Source organism: Xenopus laevis, chromosome 2L (assembly GCF_017654675.1).
Source record: "Xenopus laevis strain J_2021 chromosome 2L, Xenopus_laevis_v10.1, whole genome shotgun sequence".
Classification (NCBI taxonomy): domain Eukaryota; kingdom Metazoa; phylum Chordata; class Amphibia; order Anura; family Pipidae; genus Xenopus; species Xenopus laevis.
The window spans coordinates 32,528,442-32,535,093 of NC_054373.1; the positions used below are offsets into that span (position 1 = coordinate 32,528,442).

The 6,652-nt window shown below is 40.6% G+C and overlaps 1 protein-coding gene across 1 annotated transcript in view; it reads left to right on the forward strand.

Moving 5' to 3' along the window:
* Positions 1-6,652, forward strand: part of LOC121399853 (protein kinase C delta type-like) — a 20,192-nt gene continuing 13,540 nt past the window's right edge. The window contains exon 1 of the mRNA XM_041581694.1: positions 1-264. The gene's annotated coding sequence lies outside the window, so the exon portion shown is untranslated. The remainder of the gene's footprint in view (positions 265-6,652) is intronic.

The following is a 6,652-nucleotide window of genomic DNA, read 5'->3' on the forward strand; positions in this document are numbered from 1 at the left end:
AATGAGTGGCTGGCAGGAAGAGGAAGTGACAGATGCTGGCAGAAGAGAAAAGCCTGGCATAGAGAACCACACGGTGGACAGAAAGAAAGACTAGAGAGCTGCCGGCAGGCCCAGAGAGCTGAGAGGCTTCACCAAATGCAGACATTTGTATCAAGCTGCCACAGGGAAGCCATATACTGTGCCTGGAGAGACAGAGAGCATGAAAGAAATCCAGATTGGAGAAACCAGCATCAGCAGGGGATTTCCATCTGAGCATCCAAAGGGGTTGGTAGTCGCACTATGTGGGAAATTCACTAAGATTAGTAGTTGCGCCAGCGTCCGCTTTGCCGCGATTCGCCAGGCGTATTTTCGCCAGCGCTACGCAAATTCACTAAAATCCGAAGTTGCGCTGAGGGGAAGCGTAAGGTTACGAAGTTGCGCTGGCGTTAATTCCCCAAGCAAAGCAAAGTTACGGTAGCGATGCTTAATTTGCATACGGCACCAAATTGAAGTTACAATGGAGGTATATGTAGCATCACTACACAAGCCTGCGAAACCTTCAAAACAGCAAATAAAATTTTTATTTTTCCCTACACATGTGCCCACTGAGTTAGGAAATGTAGGGGGGAAGGAGGGTAGCCCCAAAAAATGTTTCCATCTTTTTCAGCTTATCACCCATAAAAAAAGAAAAACGCCAGCGTTTTTTTGGGACTTAGAAACATTTTACCTTTTTTTGAAGCAATCCCTATCTACTCTATTGCACTTCGCCTGGTCTGAGGTGGCGAAGAAAGTCTGGCGTAAAAGGTAGCGTTCAGAATCATTTGCGCGCCAGTGAATTTGCGTAGTTACGTCCGTTGTGCAAATTCGCCAGGTGTAAGGGTGCGAAGTAACACTAGCGAATTTACGCCAGCGTCCGTTGAATTGTGAATTAACGAAAATTCGCTACGCTGGCGAATTCACGCGAGCGTTGGGCGCTTCGTCGTTTAGTGAATTTGCCCCTATATGTCTGAATGTGCTGTACTCACCTGAAGAGAAACTGTAAAGCATCTGAAAAGGATTTGAAGTGAGTATTCTGTTTAAAGGGACAGTACCCTAAAAAAGTGCTTGAAGATACAGAGACTCTTTTGTGGAAGGACATTAAAGGACTTTGCCTTCTTGACTTAGGTAGATAGTCAGCGCAAGTTAGTTAGTGAGGCCTTACTCCCACCTGGTTAGGAGTGCTATTTGTACTAGTTGGTCATTTATTTTAGATAAACAGTTTATTCAGCTTAAAAAATACTGTGTGTGTTTTTTTACTGTATTCCTCGTGGGGCCACCTGGAGGTGAATTTCCGGTCTTTGTTTATTTATTTTTTTATTGTTCTAAACATATTATTAAAACAGCAGTTGGTACAGTATGTAATGCTATGGAGACGTATGACCCGCTTGTCTATTTTACATCACTGAGACAATATTTAACTGTATAGGTCATACATATTTATTTGCTATACCAAGTAAGGATTCAGCTGACATCAGGGTGATCATGTGAAATGTGGCCACATCTGTGCATAGGGAAGTTGTAATGATCCAATGTTTTGCTTAAGTGCCGGTCAATCACTTGTCGTGTTTCAGACCTTTTTCAGAATCACTGCTGACTCCCATCAACTTTTATATTGGCTTATCAATTCACTCAGGCTGTTGGTAATCCTGAGAGGTGGGGGACAGGGCTTTACAGCATGTCACCAGGGGTTGTTCACATTTAAATTTACTTTAAGTATGATTTGTATGATGCAATTGGTTTTAATTTTTATTATTTGTGGGGTTTGAGTTATTTAGCTTTTTAATCAGCAGTTTTCCAGTTTGCAATTTCAGCAATCTAGTTGCTAGGGTCCAAACTGCCCTAGCAACCATGCATTGATTTTAACAAGAGGCTAGAATATGAATAGGAGCAGGCCAGAGTAGAAAGATTAGTAATAAAACAGAACAATAGCAATACATATTTAGACTTACAGAGCATTTGTTTTTTTAGATGGGATCAGTGACCCCCCATTTGTAAGCTGGAAAGAGTCAGAGGAAGTAGGCAAATTATTCAAAAACTATAACAAAAAATAATGAAGAGTAATTGAAAAGTTACTTAGAATTAGCCCATTCTATGACATACTAAAATTTAACTCAAAGGCGAAACACCCTTTTAATGAACTGAGGTAAACCAGAGAGCCATTGTGCTCATTGCTCCTTGGTGCTTCACAAATCAGCCCCTAGACAATCACTAACCCTGCTTCAGCATATATTCAAAGAATGTTTAACGTGAAACAGATCTGAATTAGTGTATTGTCCTTTATTGGCATTGCCACAATAATCAATGTAATAAAATATACAGGCTATAGGATCTATTATCCAGAATGCACGGTACCTCTGCATAACGGATCCTCGGTAATTTGAACCAAAGTCTGCTAAAAATTATTTAAACATTGAATAAACCTAAAAGGATGTGTTTTACCACCAATATGGATTTATTCAACTCCATTTGTTTAAACTGGAGTCTATGGGAGATGGCTTCCTATAATACTGAGGCTTTCTGGATTTTGGCGTTTGCGGATTAGGAATCCATAACCAAAGTGTTGATATAATGAATATACTGTGGTGTAAGTGCTTCTATTCAGCTCTGTAGACTTATGCAGAATATTTGAGTGCATTGTAAATAAATGATTATAATAGTATAGTTATCTGGCTTCCCACAGGTGTTTTCAAGCATTACCACTCATTATGAACCAGAGGTGAGATCACAGAGTACTCAGGCAGGTAGAGCAGTGAAAGTAAAAATGTTATTGGCATTATATGTTATTGTTTTTTTAACAGGAATGCCCTCAGTGGTTTTGCTGTGGGTTGTATTGTAGCTTTCAATGAAGCGTTTGTGTCTTATCATATTATGCTGTGGCCTGTTGTGTTCTTTCTTCAAGCCTCTTGCCCTGGTCACTGGGGCTCCACTCTGGAGATGTCACATATAGATCTCTGTGAAGTTAGAAAACTGGGCTAACGGCCAACATGGACAGGACTAAAGAACAAGAAATGGACATGGATGGTTTGTATCAGGATTTGCTTGACCGGCCATCGTCAGTGTTCTTTGATAAACATGCACAAGAAGCTTTGCCCCAAAATTTGCTGCCAGGTAAGAAACAAATCTCTTCAAGTTTTGCCAATAGATTTTCACCGAGCTGTTCAATGCAAAGTTCTGGCTAAGACGGAAATGACACCTTACTTACTGATCTTAGCAGGTTATTTTAATATTGTATTTCCCCATGTTTGGGCCGTGCAGTGATTCAGATAGCCGTGGTATCCACAATGGTAGGTGGGCATTGAGCAGTTCATTGGCAATAGAGTGCAAGTATGGAGAGGGATGTGGGTTGAATTACCAGCAGGTCAGGTCTAGAACATTTGACTCTTATAAAATCTGGGCACCAAAAATGTTGTTGTACAGGGCCCGTGATTTCTAATGCGGCCCTGCCTACAGGCGTTGGGTGGCTTTTAAGCAAGGGATGAAACACAAGGTTTCTAAAAACAGCTCTTAATCCAAAATTAATTCAGGGACTGGTCCAACTGACATCTGGGAGTCAGGAAGGAATTCCCCCAGCCCAGGGCTTCAGATTGGTAGTTTTTTTTGCCGTCTCTGGATTCACTAGCAGTTGTGCATGTTGCACTTGATGGACACATTTTTTCTTTTCAACCTCATCTACTATGTTTACTATTGAGAATTGGATGCATGTAAGGTGCTGTATTTATATAGCATTTGCCCTATACAGTTTTCACATTACACACATTAACAGCGAAAAAGAAGAAGCAATAAAGAGCAGAGCCACCTATACGTGGCACTCACAATAATTTGCTTCTGTTTAGCCCTTTATTTTTTACCTTTTACATTAGTCACAAATATATAGAGCTGTTACATTTATCAGTGTCTATAAATCCTTTCTATTTAGGAGTTTACAATGCAGTGCAGTGAAATATGGAAATGGTGAAGAAGGGTCTATAGATAAAGAATGTAGATAATTGTCAGCATGTCATGCTTCAATAAGACATACGTCCCACTAAACCTCCAATAAGGTTTGGAATTCTGGCAGCATAGATAGGCGCCATTTAAATAGAGTTCCTCTAAGCAACAACTTGGTGTTTGTCCTGATAATGGCCACCAGCCTACTAATATGTGGGAACTGTTGAGGTAATCAGCAACTTCCAATTTCCCCTGAAGGAGCTGAAGTGAACACAGAATCTCAGCACAGTTCTGGAACTCTTGATACAATTAGCATCAATCAGTGTAGATGTAATACAACTCTGTTAGCAGTTCCATTTGATAACCCTTGTGGACTGCAGGGATTTCAGCTCTGCCCCTTAATGGTTTTACTAATAAATATATATTCTCAACTTTAAACATTTGCTCTTAGAGAAGTTTTCTTCTCTGTAGTGCCATAGCAATGTCCTCTGTAGTGCCAATGGCTCTCCATTGTCGCTCCATGTTGCCTGCCTGCATGACACTGGCTGGTGGTCACATGACTCACCTAGTTTCAGTTACTTGTTCAGTTGGTTCAGGCCAAACTGCTGTTTGGACAGTGAGGAGAAGAGACATGGAGTGAGAGTGGCGATAGATAAAAGTAGATAAATTGCGATAGAGCTTAAATAAAATTAAAAAAAACAGTATAGGAGGAGAGATTAACATGGAGGTGACGAAGAAGAGGAGTCGGAATTCGGCAGGAGGAAGGACAAGGCAAGAAAAGGAGATGGAGTGATGGAGAATTTAGAAGAGAAGAAGAAAACCTGGTGAAAAAGAAAACCAGTGAAGATGGGGCAGTAAAGGAGAGGAGAGAAAGGGAGCTGGAAGAGAAGAAGAAAAGCCCTAAAAAAGGAAGCCAGTGAGATAGGAGCAATAACAGAAGGGGTGATGGTGATTTGGAAGACAAGAAGAAAAGCCTGGTGAAAAAGAAGACCAGTGAAGATGGGGGCAGGAGAATGGATGAAGGACAGATAGAGAGAGGAAAAGCTCCATACAAAGGAAGAACTGTAGAGATTGGAAGCAATAATAGAAGGAGTGAGGTGAGTTAGAAGATCAGAAGAAAAGTCAAATGAAAAGATCAGTGTAGATGGGGGCAGTAAAGGGAAAGGAGTGAAGGACAGGTAAAAGAAACGGAGAAAAGCCCATGGAAGGATTAGACCACTGCAAGATGGAGAAATAAAAGGAGAAGAGTGAGAAGTTGAAGACAGAAAAACCCCCCGATGGAAAAGAGACCGTCAGATGGGAGCAATAACAGCAGATAGGTAAATCTAAAGACAGAGAAAGCCCCATAGAGAAGAGTGAAAAGTTAACAGTTAGAAGAAAAGAAAAGCAGTTGGAAAGACCGTTAAAGTTTGACGTAAGGATCAAAATCCAGAAGTCCGAGGATCCCTTATAAGGTAAGAAAACACAGTTGCCGCCTTTTGTCTTAATCTATCCCCTACTTGCTATAGAAGTGGCCCCTGGATCTATGCCCTAACTTGCGTGGCTGTTACTTATTTATCGGAGTTTCTGCAATAATTTGTTTGGCCTGATGTTTATTAGCTTGCTGATTTACCCAAGGTCTGTGTTCTGATCAAATTACCCATCTATTTTTTAATTTTTCTTCTTCTTTTTAATCTTGGTCTGAAATTAGGGCTGGTTTTATAATAGGGAAATCAAATCACCAGTGATATTGCCAGCTATCACCATCGGCTGGTTTTCTTAGTATCCAGAATTGTATTATTCCGTTGATGACTGCCTACATGTCACCCATCAAATCTGCTATTTCATCTCTTACCTTGTATTGATAATGTTCAAATCTGATTACTGATTGATTCTGATGAACATCCTACTCACTAGATCGTCTGCGTGTCATGTGTCAGAAACCCGGCTTCCAGCATTTTCTCAATGATAATCAAAGGCTTAAGTTCTTCTGGGAGATTATTCATGGGGGCCATCTGGGGGAGGCCCATAGGTGTAGGTGTCCCCTCTCCAAGTTCCTTGTGCTGCCTCATTTAAGACGCCCTGCCGTTATGGCTTGCTCGACTGGGATTATTAATATATGCTATGTACAGCGTTCTTTGTTAATACAAGGTACTCAATGGAGTTTTTTCCTCACTAGTGGTGAGGCGCAAGTGAAGAAACTCTTGGTGGATAGCAGCAGACCTGTCCCCTGGATACTTAAAACTACGGTTATTCGAGCTGGGGAAAAGGAGCTTTGACCGGGTAAGTGAAAGGCTTCCCGAATGATTTCAATCTTAGATATAATCCTTAGGAAGCAGAAAACATAGGCGGGATAACGTTAGTTTAGTATTTTATTCATTTGTTTTGTAAATACAGCTTTCAGATATTTAAAAGTGGTGATAGTAGTACCGGTCAACCTTTAGTTGGGGGATCACTGGAAGATAGTTTCTAATAAATTGGAGGAGACTATTTTTATTTTCACCTTGAAGGGATAAGGATATATGTTAGAGTAGAAAACTCAAGATACTTTTTGATTTTAGAACCCCTCTCTCGACTTTTTACCATTTACGTGCACTTTCATATCTTAATTTTGCCCTTATTGTTTGTTGGCTTCGTTTCACCCTAAGAAGCAACTTTTAGCAAGTAAAGCTCATGCAGCAAAAGTGTCCAGACAGAAACAACTTCAACATATGAGGAGGAGGCCCCG